This window comes from Dendropsophus ebraccatus, chromosome 1 (genome assembly GCF_027789765.1).
Source record: "Dendropsophus ebraccatus isolate aDenEbr1 chromosome 1, aDenEbr1.pat, whole genome shotgun sequence".
In the NCBI taxonomy this organism is placed as follows: Eukaryota; Metazoa; Chordata; class Amphibia; order Anura; family Hylidae; genus Dendropsophus; species Dendropsophus ebraccatus.
In genome coordinates this window covers 134,935,828-134,951,565 of record NC_091454.1, presented here as the reverse complement: position 1 = coordinate 134,951,565, position 15,738 = coordinate 134,935,828, and the positions used below count along the sequence as shown (strand labels likewise).

Sequence of the window (15,738 nt, the reverse complement as noted above, 5' to 3'; positions counted from 1 at the left end):
CACAGCCGTTGTTTTAAAATAACAGCAAATATTTGCCATTAAATGGCGGCCATCCACTCAATTACAACATTATGTGAACAGAGCCTTTCTGTGTTTTCAATCCACTCCTGGTTTTGGTTGCTATACAGCCTCACAAATACAGCCTCAAATATACATAGTGTGAACCCAGCCTGAAGCAGAAGCAGATTGAGGCAGTGATGACCAGATACTACAAGATGAGGCGGATACTTGGCAGTTGGCTCAAAGGTGTAATGCATGGTGTAATTATGAGCATACTACGGCTGCAAATCTGCAGGTCAATTTCACATCAGTCATGATCCATCAGTTTGTTTCCTCTAGGCCACAGCATGGGGGTAGCAGTTATATCAGAAGTATTTTATTTTAAACACTGCTGCCCTAGGCTCAGGACCATGAGTCCCTAATGGCAAATACAGCCCTGCTTACATGGTGATGTAATATATAGATGGTTCAGGTCTATCAGCTCCTTAATAGTATATACACAAGATAAAATAAAAATCCTCCAGCAATTTTTAATTGTACTTTTTTGTCTTCCACCCTGTTCACACATTCAGGATTTGATAAGTCTGCATAATTCTAAATTCTCATCAAATCCACAAGCATTCTAAATCCAGTGCAAGTGAACAGGGTATTGAATAAAATCCCGCCCCCCCCCCCCCCCAAAAAATAGCACTCAGGATCGCACCGGTTCAAAGCGGGGTCGATGCGCAGCCCCCCTCTGAACACCCCTAGTGACGCCAGGGTGTACATTTACGCCCTGTGGACTTAAGGGGTTAATATATGGTCCCTAGATAGAGGACGTTTCAGATATTAAACTGATATGAACAGATACTACACTTGATCTTAGCTGAGAAGCAAAAATAGTTTCAGTTTTCTAAGTTCACTTTTCTAAGGCTTCATTCACACGTCCGTGTCAGTTATTACTGTCAGGAAATCCTGATCAGGAGACCTCAAATGTCATCAGGAAAGTATCAGGATTTCCTGACAGTAATCCGTTTTTACCATCAGGAAAAACCTTCAGGATTTCCTGATCAGAAGAAAAAAATGGACTGGATGGACACAGCTTGCAGAAGTACAACTCCCATCATGCTCGGCAGACAGGTCATGATGGGAGTTGTACTTCTGCAGCGTGTGGTCATCCTGGTTGCAGAAGTATAACCCCCATCATGCCCTGCTGACAGGTCATGATGGGAGTTGTACTTCTGCAGCCTGGATGACCACAGGCTGCAGAAGTATAACTCCCATCATGACCTGTCAGCAGGGCATAATGGGGGTTGTACTTCTGCAACCAGGGTGACCCCAGCTGCAGAAGTACAACTCCCATCATTACCTGTCAGCAGGGGCGAACGGGGGCGCTGGGTGGTTGAGAGCGGGTGAGGTCCCGGTCCGGGGGGGGGAACATTGCGGGTGCGAGCGGGCGGGCCGTCAGGGAGGCGTGCTGAGGTTGCAGGTGCCCGGCAGAAAGGTGTGCGGGGGTGCCGGTGGCCTGTTGACCAATCCGGAATCCCGGGCACTTTCCTGATGCACATCAAGAAAGTGCCCGTGATTTCGGCGCTCCCATAGATAGGAAATCTGGGTGGTTTTTCCGGACGTGTGAAAGGGGCCTAAGGCAACAAACACAAAAAAAAGTCTAAAACCATCAAACAGGGCTGTTAATACTTCCGTAAAATGACTGTTTCCACCACTTCAAGTTACTGAACTATTTTTATAATTAGTTTTACTTCCTTGTGTAAACAATAAAGCAAAGGCCTCTTACACAACTATCAGCAGTGTTCTTCTGCCTTTCACAAGAAAAGAAAAAAAGAAAAAACAAAACAAAACGCTCTAGGCCTGCTATCTTTAGCAACAGCATGGGTGGATTATGTCCCCTCTCACACTAAATAATGAAACTGCACATGTGTAGGATTCAAAGTGCATTTAGTCTTACTGGTAATCTAGTTTCTATGAAACCTCCATGACAGCACCAAAGGAGGCATATTGGTCCTAGAGAGGACAGGAAAAATACATAAGAGGATTAAAGCCCCTCTGCCAATGGGTTACTTGGCCATTAAAAAAAAAAATCATATTGCTGGGGCCATATAAAAAAGCTATACTTACCTACCCCAGGACCCCTTCAGCTTCCATTCTGCTTCTTCCATCTCCCAATGCTCATGTGCTCTTCCTAATGCTGTTGTTATGGATGCACCTCAAGAGAGCTGTCATATTGACTGTCTGCTCCAAATTACAAGTTATAAGTTTATAGTGCGCATTGAGAATCAAACACCCTGACACATTGATTGTTAGGGTTAGGGTTAGAACTCCGCCCCCCCCCCCAAAAAAAAACAAAAAAAAACACAGACACCATACTCACCCATCCCTCCGGTGACTATCGCCACTCCATTCGCCAGCCGTCCGCCTCACCGTCACCTGCGTCCGCCGTCCAGCGATGTCTCTTACTTACTGTGAATCTTGCAATTGTGGTAAAATAGCACAATTTTTGCTGAATTACAGCAAATTAGGTATTTTACAGTCATTGAGCCACAAGCACAAGAGGCTACTTTGATGAAAATTGCCCAGTCAGCTGCAGGTCTCACAGACAATCATTGGATGGTTCATGCAGCCCTCTAATAGATAACCCATTTCCACTGGGCAGAGCATCCCCATGAGCTTTGTCCCTTTTTACTTGAAGGAATAAAGCAATGTCTCTGTGCAGATTCTCTGATTGGAATTGACCAGATCTGGCTTCTTTGCTCAAGATCCATCAGTTTTTTTTTTTTTACGAGGACAGGATTGACAGACATGATGGGTTAAAAGTGAAAAAAACTGCAATGGCCGAAAGGTCATCTATGCGAGAAAAGATGTTTATGTATTTGACAAGGATGAAACTCAGGTGCAGATAAAATTCCAAATGTTAAAGATGTACATTTGAAGTGATGTAGATTTTGGTCTACAAATAGAGAACCGGTTTGTTTTATTGATTTAAAAAAAATTTGAATAGCGTTTCTTTACTAAAGGAAGACCATCTCCTAATTTCCTTTAAAACAGAAAGCTTTCTGTCTTATTTTTTCTGTTATTCATTAAAGGAGAACTCTGCGCCACAACTTAAATCCATTGCAGGCAGAGGGGAGCAAAAACATAATAAAGAATGTATACTTACCTATTCCCCCCCACCCCCCATCTCATTCCCCTCTAGTGGCTTAACCCTTTAGGACAGAGCCCAAAATGACCCTAAGCACCAGGCCAATTTACAGTTTTGAGTTTTCGTTTTTTCCTCCTCACCTTCCAAGAGCTATATTATTTTTGCAGCTACAGGGCCATGTAAGGGCTGTTTTTTTCAGGAACAGGTGTACTTTGTAATGGCATTATGTTTGTTTTTATACATTATTAACTGCCGGGATCCGGGCTCGGAGCGGATCTCGGCAGTTGCGGCGGGTGCCCGGCTATCACTGACAGCCGGGCCCCGTCGGGGATGACAGGAGTGCAGCTCCTGCGCCCCTGTCATCCCGTGGACGTACCGGCACGTCCATCTGCAGGAACTGTATGCAGATTTGGACGTGCAGCTACGTCCATATGCGGCAAGGGGTTAAGGAACGTATATTTGTAAACAATGGTTTTAATTTTTTTACAGGTCATCAGAAACAATATAAGTGATACATGTTATATATCGTTTTAATCATAACGACTTGAGGAACATATATAACAAGTCAGTTTTACCCCAGGGCGAACGGCGTAAAAACACATATCCACTAAAAACACAAAATGTGTTGGGTTTTTTTTTTTCAATTTCACCACACATTGAATTTTTTCCTGCTTTTGCAGTGTACTTTATGCAAAAATTCAGCCTGTCATTGCAAAATACAATTAGTGGCGCAAAAAATAAGGGCTCATGTGGGTTTCTAGGTGAAAAAATGCAACTGCTATGGCCTTTTAAGCACAAGGAGGAAAAAACGAAAACGCAAAAATCTAAATTGCCCCGGTCCTTAAGGGGTTAACCCCTTAGTGACCGGCGCTGCAGTGCTTTTCATCTCCCCCCACCGTGAATCCACGGTGGGGGGAGATGAAATAAGTGAATCAGACCCCAGATCAGCCCCCCCCCCCCTAGTAGCCAGTCACTAACCCCCCTCCCCCGGCGGCCATCGGATCCAAGATGGCCGCCGCCATCGCTGTGAACATGAGTATATCTGTTCACAGCGATGGAAATGTAAAAATGAATTAAAACCCCATGCTCTCCACCACCGGAGGTAGCGGAGAGCATGGGGCAGTGATCGGGGACCCCCCTGTGGGGTCCCGGAACAGGCGATCGGCAGTATATACTATATACCGCCGATCGCCTGTTCACAGTGCAGGGATGCACTTTTTATCCCCTGTCACCATCAATGATTGGTGACAGGGGATAAAAAATGTCAGGGTCCGTCCCCCAAGTCGCCCCCGTCCCCCAGTCACCCCCCTACCCCTTATACGTTACCTGATCCTGGAGCTCCTTCCTCCTCGACGTCCTGGCTGGTTATGAAGTGCGCATGCGCTACATAACCAGCCAACTCTGAAAATTTAAAGTAACAGAGACCAATTTGGTCTCTGTCACTGAACTATGATTACTGTGATAGAAAATATCACAGTAATCATAGTAATACAGTGAAAATGAATGTATAAAGTACAAAAAGTGACAAACATACAAAAAAATAAAACACACACTTTTTATTATAGTAATAATTGCAGTTTACTCCTAAATTACCCCTAACCCCCCCAGATTACCCGTAACTACCGCAGGTTGCCCGTAACCCCCCCAGGTTGTCCGTAATCACGTCAGATTGCACGTAACCCCCCAGATTACACGTAACCACCGCACATTGCCCGTAACCACCGCACGTTGCCCGTGACTCCCTCCAGATTGTCCGTAACCACCCCAAATTACATGTACCCACCCCAGATTACCTATAAGCACTTCAGTTTATCCGTAACAAATCTAGATTGTCTGTAACCCCCCCCAGGTTGCCCTAACCACCGCAGGTTGCCATAATCATGCCAGATTACATGTAACCCCCCCAGATTGCACGCAACCACCGCAGGTCGCCTCTGACCACCGCACCTTGCCACTGACCACCCCAAATTGCCAATGACCCCCTCCAGATTGCCCGTAACCACGCCAGATTACAGGTACCCACCTCAGATTACCTATGAGCATTTCAGTTTATCCGTAACCACCCCAGATTGCCCTTAACCACCCCAGATTGTCCGTAACCACCCCACGTTGCCCGTAACCACCTCATGTTTACCGTAACTACAGCAGGTTGCCTGTAACCACCCTAGATTGCCTGTAACCACAGCAGGTTGTCTGTAACCACAGCCGGTTGTCCGTATCCTTGTCAGGTTGCCTGTAACCACCCCAGGTTGCCTGTAACCACCCCAGGTTGTCCGTATCCACGTCAGGTTGCCTGTAACCACCCCAGGTTGCCTGTAACCACAGCAGGTTGTCCGTATCCACGCCACGTTGCCTGTAACCACCCCAGGTTGCCTGTAACCACCCCAGGTTGTCCGTATCCACGTCAGGTTGCCTGTAACCACCCCAGGTTGTCTGTAACCACAGCAGGTTGTCTGTAACCACAGCAGGTTGTCCGTATCCACGTCAGGTTGCCTGTAACCACCCCAGGTTGTCTGTAACCACAGCCGGATGTCCGTATTCTTGTCAGGTTGCCTGTAACCACCCAAGGTTGTCCGTATCCACGTCAGGTTGCCTGTGACCACCCCAGGTTGTCTGTAACCACAGCCGGTTGTCCGTATCCTTGTCAGGTTGCCTGTAACCACCCCAGGTTGTCCGTATCCACGTCAGGTTGCCTGTAACCACCCCAGGTTGTCCGTATCCACGTCAGGTTGCCTGTAACCACCCCAGGTTGTCTGTAACCACAGCAGGTTGTCCGTATCCACGCCACGTTGCCTGTAACCACCCCAGGTTGTCTGTAACCACAGCAGGTTGTCCGTATCCACCCCACGTTGCCCGTAACCACAGCAGGTTGTCCGTATCCACCCCACGTTGCCTGTAACCACCCCAGGTTGCCTGTGACCACCCCATGTTGACCATATCCGCCCCAGATTGTCTGTAACCACAGCAGGTTGTCCGTATGCACGCCACGTTGCCCGTAACCACCCCAGGTTGCCTGTGACCACCCCATGTTCACCGTAACCACCCCAGGTTGTCCGTATCCACCCCAGATTACCCGTAACCACCCCATGTTCACCGTAACCACCCCATGTTCACCGTAACCACCCCAGATTGCCCGTAACCACCTCCAGATTACCCGGAACCACCCCAGACTGTCCATAACCACTCCACGTTACCTGTAATCTCATTTTCTTTATTGTATTTTAGTAACTGCGCTATTCTAATAACTATTACTAGCTGCGGTTTTGCTCCAGCAAATTGGCGCTCCTTCCCTTCTGAGCCCCGCTGTGTGCCCATACAGTGGTTTATGCCCACATATGGGGTACTGTTCTACTCAGGAGAACCTGCGTTACAGATTTCGGGGTACATTTTTTCTCCTGTTCCTTGTGAAATTTTGAAATTTCAAACTAAATGAACATATTATTGGAAAAATTCGAGTTTTTCATTTTTACTGGCCAGTTTTGAATACTTTCCTCCAATACCTGTGGGGTCAAAATGCTCATCCTACCCCAAGATGAATTCTTTGAGGGGTGCACTTTCCAAAATGGGGTGTCTTATGGGGGGGGGGGGTTCACTCCGCTGGCACTACAGGGGCTCTGCAAACGCACCTGGCTCTCAGAAACCTCTTCAGAAAAATCTGCACTGTGTGCAATCCCGGCTGTGTGCCCATACAGGGGTTTATGCCCACATATGGGGTACCGTTGTACTCAGGAGAACCTGCGTTACAGATTTTGGGGTGAACTTTCTCTCCTGCTCCTCAATAAATTGAGAAATTTCAAACTAAAGGAATATTTTATTGGAAAAATTCGTGTTTTTTATTTTTACTGTCTACTTTTGAATACTTTCCTCTAATAGCTGTGGGGTCAAAATGGTCACCACACCCCAAAATGAATTCTCTGAGGGGTGCACTTTCCAAAATGGGGTGACTTAATTTTTTTCTCTTGTTTCTCGTGAAATTGAGAAATTTCAAACTAAACGAACATATTATTGGAAAAATTCGAGTTTTTCATTTTTACTGTCTACTTTTGAATACTTTCCTCTAATACCTATGGGGTCAAAATGGTCATTACACCCCAAGATAAATTCTCTGAGGGGTGCACTTTCCAAAATGGGGTGACTTATGGGGAGATTTTACTCCGCTGGCACTACAGGGGCTCTGCAAAACGCACCTGGCTCTCAGAAACTTCTTTAGCAAAATCTGCATTGAAAAGGCTAATTGGCGCTCCCTTCCTTCTGAGCCCGGCTGTGTGCCCATACAGTGGTTTATACCCACATATAATGTACCGTTCTACTCAGGAGAACCTGCATTATAAATTTTGGGGTAATTTTTTTCTCTTGTTTCTCGTAAAATTGAGAAATTTCAAACTAAACGAACATATTGGAAAAATTCGAGTTTTTCATTTTTACTGTCTAATTTTGAATACTTTCCTCTAATACCTGTGGGGTCAAAATGCTCATCTTACCCCAAGATGAATTCTCTGAGGGGTTTTCTTTCCAAAATGGGGTGACTTATGGAGAGATTTTACTCCGCTGACACTACAGGGGCTCTGCAAACGCACCTGGCGCTCAGAAACTTCTACAGCAAAATCTGCATTGAAAAAGCTAATTGGCGCTCCCTTCCTTCTGAGCCCCGCTGTGTGCCCATGCAGTGGTTTATGCATGAGTACAACGGTACCTGCGTTACAAATTTTGGGGTGCTTTTTCTATCATGTTCCTTTTTAAAATGAGAAACTTTATAAATGTATATATTATTGGAAAATTTTAATTTTCCATTTTTTTACGGCCTAATGGTGAATACTTTGCTCCAGCCCCTGTAGGGTTAAAATGCTCATTATACCCCTAGATTAATTCTTTAAGGTGTGTAGTTTCCAAAATGGGGTCACTTATGGGGGTTTCCAGTATACAAGCCTCCTAAATCAACTTAAAAAAAGAACTGGTCCCTAAAAAAATCAGTTTTGGAAACTTTCACGTAAATGTGGTAATTTGCTGATAAATTTCTAAGCCCCGTAACACCCTAAAAAAGTAAAATATGTTTATGAAATGAAGCCAGAATAAAGAGGACATATTGGTAATGTGACTTAGTAACTAATTTATGTGCTACGACTTTCTTTTTTTAGAAGCAGAGAATTTCAAAGTTCATAAAATGCTAATTTTTTAAATTTTTCATGATATTTTGATGTTTTTAACAAAAAACACACAAAGTAGTGACCAAATTTTGCCACTAATATAAAGTGGCATATGTGACGAAAAAACAATCTCAGAATCGCTAGCATACGTTAAAGCATCACTGAGCTATGAGCGCATAAAGTAAGACAGGTCAGATTTTGAAAAATGAGCCTGGTCATTAAGGCCCAAATAGGCTTAGTCTTGAAGGGGTTAAAATCGCTCTATTCCCATGCTTATAGCACTTTTATCCTTTGGTCTATGGGGCTGTATGAGGTGTAATTTGTTGCGCCATTATGTGTTCTTTCTATCGGTACCTTGATTGCGCATATACAACTTTTTGATCGCTTTTTATTAACATTTTTCTAGATTTGATGCGACCAAAAATGCACAATTTTGCACTTTGCGACTTTTTTGCGCTTACGCAGTTTACCGTGCGAGATCAGGAATGTGATTAATTAATAGTTCGGTCGATTACGCACGCAGCAATAGCAAACATGTTTATTTATTTACTTTTATTAACCTGGGAAAAGGGGGGTGATTCAGACTTTTATTAGGGAAGGGGGCTTTTTATTAATAACAACACTTTTTTAAAAAACTTTTACAATTATACTTGACGCCCCCCTAGGGGACTTCTAGTATAAGTGCTTTGATCTCTTATAGAGATCTCTGCAGCATAGATATGCTGCAGAGATCCATGAGATAGCCGGAAGTAAACGAGTGCCGAGTCGGGGACGGCGCCATCTTGGAGCGGTCCCCGGCCGGCTTCAGTAACGGAGATCGTTCCTTCGGGACGTTGTCTCCCCACTAGACACCAGGGATGACGCTGCAAACGTTAATCGGATGCAGCTGTCAACTTTGACAGCTGCATCCGATTACTGTATTAGCGGGCACGGCGATCGGACCGTGCCCGCTAATACCTGCGGTCCCGGGCTACAAGCGGCACCCGGGACCGCCGCGGTTCACAGCGAGGCCCCGCTCTGAACGTCCTTAACGACCGCAGGGCGTAAACATACGCCCACGGTCGTTAAGGGGTTAAGTATCAAAATTGTATAGAGTATCGAAATAAAAAAGTTGGTAGTTGGTATCCCCTTCCAACACAGGAGCCAGAAACAGCTAAGTTCTTTTATATTGTATTTGTGAGCGAGTTTTGGAGCGTGCGAGTTTTTGATCTGAAGTGTGTTTTTGTCTCAAGTGTGGGACTTTAATATTCTGGGACTTTAGATTCGGGGGATTTTAGAGGAAAACAAATTGTTTATTTGCTTTTGAACACATTGATTGCTTTTGTTGCTTGTTGTTTTTGTTTTGTTTAGTATACATAATATCCCCATAAAAATGAGTGCCATGTTTGACAATGCGGCCCAATGTACATCTTGTGCGATGTATGCAATCCTTGATCAACCAATCGAGCGGCTGCGACGATTGAGATGAATTTGCAAACTGGAAAGGTGTCTGTTGATCACTGAGCAAGGAGGGAGGGCAACTACAAGATAGTAAGTGAAGACAGAGTAGATGGAGAGCTGGGCCTAGATTATGGAACTGGGGTGGAGCGGCGGGAGGGGTTAGAACAGTCACTAGTGACAAGAGGAAAAGGAATATGGACAAACATATTAAATGTATGTATACTAATGCTCAAAGCCTCACTAATAAAGCTGAGGAATTAGAACTCATAATGGTTGAAGAGAAATATGACAGTGGGGATAAGCGAGACATGGCTGGATGAGAGTTATGACTGGGCCGTTAATATCCAGGGTTATAGTCTATTCAGAAATGACCGTAAAAATAAGAAAGGGGGAGGGGTCTGTCTATATGTTAAATCATGCCTTAAGCCCATTCTGCGGGAGGATATAAGTGATGATAATGTGGAATCTCTTTGGGTAGAAATAAGGGGAGGGACGAAGAATAATAAAATTCTTATAGGAGTGAATTATAAACCTCCAAGTATAGTGGAAGAATCAGAAATTCTTCTTATAAGACAAATAGATGCGGCAGCGAAGCAGGGGGAAGTCATTATTATGGGGGACTTTAACTACCCAAATATAAACTGGAAAGCAGAAACCTGCAGCTCCAGGAAGGGAAGCGGGTTTTTGGAAATAGTAAAAGATAATTACCTTTCCCAACTAGTACAGGAACCAACAAGAGGGTGGGCACTCCTGGACCTAATCTTAACCAATAGGCCAGACAGAATATCAAAAATTAGAGGTGGGGGGTCAACTAGGTAATAGTGACCATAACATAGTAAGTTTTCAATTATCCTTCAATAAAATGATTAGTAGAGGGGCTACAAAAACATTAAATTTCAGGAAGGCTAATTTCCAAAAACTAAGAGAGGACCTTGGGAACATAGACTGGGACAATGCCTTCAGAAATCAAAGTACACAAGAAAAATGGGACATATTTAAAGAGCATCCTGGGTAAATCGTGTGAACGACACATACCATATGGGAATAAAAGTAGTAGAAATAAGAAAAATCCAATGTGGTTAACTTCAGCTGTAAGGGGGGCAATAAATGATAAGAAACAAGCATTCAGACTACTAAAACAAGAAGGTAGTGGGGAAGCATTGAGCAACTATAGACAGAAGAATAGAATGTGTAAAAAGCAAATAAAAGAAGCAAAAATAGCAACAGAAAGAAGGATAGCCACAGAAAGTAAAACGAATCCCAAAATGTTCCTCACTTATATAAACAACAAAATACTTAAACAACAAAATACTTAAAACCGAAAATGTTGGTCCCCTCAAAAATAATCTGGGTGTAATGGTGGAGGGGGAAGAGGAAAAGGCCAATCTACTAAATACATTCTTCTCTACTGTATTCACAGAGGAGAATCCCATAACAGAGGACCTGACTAGGGATAATGTAAATCCTCCCATAAAACTCACCTGCCTAACACAACAAGAAGTGGGGAGACGCCTTAAAAACATTAAAATCCATAAGTCACCAGGCCCGGAAGGTATCCATCCTAGAGTTTTGCATGAATTAAATACTGTGTAAGACAGACCGTTATTCCTAATATTTAAAGATTCTATTACGACAGGGATTGTTCAACAGGACTGCCGCATAGCTAATGTGGTACCAATATTCAAGAAGGGGTCAAGGAGTGATCCTGGAAACTACAGGCCCGTAAGTCTAACATCTATAGTAAGTATTTGAGGGGATTGTGAGAGATGCTATACTGGTGTATCTTAATGAAAATAATCTTATGACGCAGCACCAGCATGGATTTATGAGGGATCGGTCCTGTCAGACTAATCTGATCGGCTTCTATGAAGAGGTAAGTTATAGACTGGACCTGGGGGGAGGCTGTGGATGTTGTGTATCTGGACTTTTTTCAAAGGCATTTGATACTGTGCCGCATGAAAGGTTGGTCTACAAAATGAGGACGCTGGGACTCGGGGAAAACGTATGCAAATGGGTAAGTAACTGGTTGTGTGATAGAAAACAGAGGGTGGTCATTGATGGAACATATTCAGATTGGGTTTTAGTTACTAGTGGGGTACCACAGGGGTCAGTGTTGGGTCCACTTCTTTTTAATATTTTTATTAATGATCTTGTTGAGGGGCTACAGAGTAGAATCTCCATTTTTGCAGATGATACTAAACTGGGTAATCAGTACAGAGGAGGATAATATATTACAGAGGGATTTGGAGAAGCTAGAGGCTTGGGCGGTGAAATGGCAAATGATGTTTAATGTGGATAAATGTAAGGTTATGCACTTGGGCCGTAGAAATAATAAGTACAGTTATGTGCTAAATAATAAAACACTGGGTAAAACTACTTCCGAAAAGGACCTGGGGGTATTGGTGGACAGTAAACTCAACTTTAGTGATCAGTGCCAGGCAGCAGCTGCCAAGGCTAATAAAATAATGGGATGCATCAAAAGAGGTATAGATGCTAAAGATGAGAACATAGTTTTGCCTCTTTATAAATCACTGGTCAGACCACATATGGAATACTGTGTACAGTACCGGTATATAAGAAGGACACAGCTGAACTGGAGCGGGTGCAGAGGAGGGCAACAAGGGTCATTAAGGGAATGGGTGGGTTACAGTACCAGGACAGATCATCAAGGGGTTATTTACGCTAGAAAAAAAAAAAGACGTCTTAGGGGCGATTCGATCACAATGTACAGATATATGAATGGACAGTACAGAGGTCTTTGTATTGATCTTTTTACTCCTAGGTCTGTAACCATGACAAGGGGGCATCCTCTACGTCTAGAGGAAAGACGATTTCATCATCAGCATCGACGCGGGTTCTTTACTGTACGAGCGGTAAGACACTGGAACTCTCTGCCACATGATGTTGTCATGGCCAATTCATTAAATAAGTTCAAGGGAAGCCTGGATGCTTTTCTTGAACAATATAATATTACAAGTTATGGGCATTAGATTTTCGGTGATACGTTGATCCAGGGATTGTTCTGGTTGCCATTGGAGTCAGGAGGGAGTTTTCTCCCTGTGATGGGGCAATTGTCGTCTGCCTCATGGGGGTTTTTGCCTTCCTGGATCAACACAGTAGGATTTCCCTAGGTTGAACCTGATGGACTCTTGTCTTCTTTCAGCCTTATTTACTTTGTTACTATTGGTATCGAACTCAAAACTCTGGTAACCTCATGTATTATCTTCTAGGACCAACAGCTAACTTCTGTAAAAAAAAAAAACTTTTTCTCTTTTTTTAATGGGATTGTCCATGATAATCTGTAAACTCTAGATCATGCTTAGAGCTCGTGTCAAGGAGCTTGTGCTGATCTGCAGGATGCACCCCCCGAACCTGCCTTAAAGATGTGCATAGCTTATGGTACTTTTACACAGAGCGATAATTCACCCGATCGCTCGATTAAATATTTTGAATGAACAATGTTTTCTTTTTATAAAAAAAATCAGTGTTTAGACGGAACGATACATCATACAGAAAAATAGTTTTGCGATCGCTTAAGCCTCTCACACATAGGTGAAATCGCTAAAAATTTGCAGATCGTTCAGTGTAAAGTCTTTCAGCGAACGATCAACGATGATTTGAGAACATGTTGAAAGATCAAAACGAACTATTTCTCGCTCATCGCATGATCATTCGCTGCGTTTACACGTACGATTATCGTTCGAAGTCGATAGTTATCTTGCAAATTCGAACGATAAATCGTTCCGTGTAAAAGGACCATTAGGTGCTAAACTGGCCCTGTGCAATAATTAAGCAATCAAGGCAGGGAAGGGTGGGTGAGGAAGAAGGTGCATCCTGCAGCTCAGCCTAACCACCTTACCACAAGCTATAAGCATAATTTAGAGCTAACAGTTTCCATGGTTTGTTTTCAACCCACAACACCTTTTTGATTCTCAGATGTTTGGAAGCTTTACAAGAATACTTTCAGGAACTCAAATTTGTGAACGGGAATATATACATTGAAAACATATATATATTATATAATAGATTTATTAGCAGTACGGTATGCAGTTCTATATAGCAGCATACCTGTGCCGGTTCCATTTATTAAAACGTACAGGACACAGGATTAGACCAAAGTTAGTCACAATTAGGCCAAGTGGCATACAGTTCTGCTAGTATGCTGACGTATGCCACGAAAGTAATGTAGTTTTAGGTTACTATTACACAAAGCAATTTTTTTTACATTCAACGATAAACTCAAACAATCGCTATGGGGAATGGCCTGAAATAGTTTACCCAAATACACGGAACGATTATAGATACTTATAAATCGGTAATGCGTTCGTCCTGTCTTTGCCACTGCGAACAACGTCTTATTACATGTGAACGACTAAAAAAAAAAAATAAAAAAATAAAATAAATAAAAAATAAATAAAAAAGTCCAGATTCTATTAAACCACCAACGATTTCTTGTTGGTCGTTTAATTGTTGTCTGCCATTACGTAAAACGATTATTGTTCAAATCCGAACAATTTAATGATTTTTCGAACAAAAATCATTCCGTGTAATACCACCACCCAGTTAATTTTACTAAGACTAAGGTTATGTGCACACTACGGAATCCCGGTGGATCACCTGCCGTGGATTCCGCCATTCGTTTGCATCTCACCTGGACCCATAGGCTTCATTCTATGGTTTGCCAGATACCACTGTATCTGGCAAATGAATGAGCAGATTCATTCTTCAGGCGCACGGCAGAATCTGGCAAACCATAAAATGAAGCCTATGGGACCGGGGGCAAGCTGCAGAATCCGCGATGGGTGATCCACCGGGATTCCATAGTGTGCACATAACCTTACATCTTTCACACAGTGGTCACTGGTGCTGTCTAACTGTTCTGGAGACTTCTTATTTCTATGTGGTTGTATGACGGAAGGCGGGAGATTTGAGTTACAGTATGTAAACAAAACATTAACAAATATATACATTCACTTAAAAACTTCTCAGAATGTATATAACCCCTTCCCTCTGCAGGACGTACTGGCACGTCCTGCGGGGGGGTGTGGAGGTTCAGAAAGGGACACGCTGCGGCCCCACTCTGAGCCGCAACCCCAGCTGCTTACTGCAGCACGGGACCGCGGATATTAGTGGGTGCCGCCAATCAGCCGCGCCCGCTAATTAGGACAGTTAGATGCAGCTGACTCTAACTGTCTACACCGCGATCCGGTGTACTGAGCCGGTCAGGGCTCAGCGTTGGAATGACGCTGATCCCGGCTCGGCAATCCATTTAGATGGTCTGCAGCAGACCACTATAATAGAGCACCGATCTGATGGATTGGTGCTCTATTATATACACAGCATTGATCTCAATGGGAGATCAGTGCTGTGTATGTAGAAGTCCCCAAAGGGGCTTCTAATTACTGAGAGTGAAAAAAGAAAAAAAAAGTTTAATAAAAAATCCCCTCCCCTAATAAAAGTTTAAAATCAGCCCCCTTTTCCCATTTTATGACTAAAAATAAACATATTTGACATCGCCGCATGCGTAATCGCCCGAAATATTAAATTATCACATTCCTGATCTCGCACGGTAAACAGCGTAAAAATTCCCAAAGTGCAAACTTTCGCATTTTTGTTCACAAATTCAGAAATAGTGATAAAAAGCGAACAAAAAGGTCACATATGCACAATCAAGGTACCGATAAGTACACATCATGGCACAAAAAAATGACACCTCACACAGCCCCATAGACCAAAGGATAAAAGCCTTATAAGCCTGGGAATAGAGCGATTTTAAGGAACATTTAGTTTTTTTGAAAGGTTTTGATTTTTTATAAGTCATCAAATATAAAAGTTATACATGTTACATATCGCTGTAATCGTAACAACTTGAGGAACATGCGTAACAAGTCAGTTTTACCATATGGCGTAAACACAAAATTACCCCAAATAAAAATATTGCGTTTTATTTTCAATTTTACTGTGCATATAATTCTTTTTGGTTTCGCAATATATTTTATGCACAAATTAAGTCTGCCA

General features: G+C 43.1%; 1 pseudogene; it reads right to left on the bottom strand.

Moving 5' to 3' along the window:
* Positions 1 to 785: 785 nt before the first annotated feature.
* On the bottom strand, positions 786 to 885 carry LOC138780500 (U2 spliceosomal RNA; annotated as a pseudogene).
* Between the last annotated feature and the right edge of the window lie 14,853 nt (positions 886 to 15,738).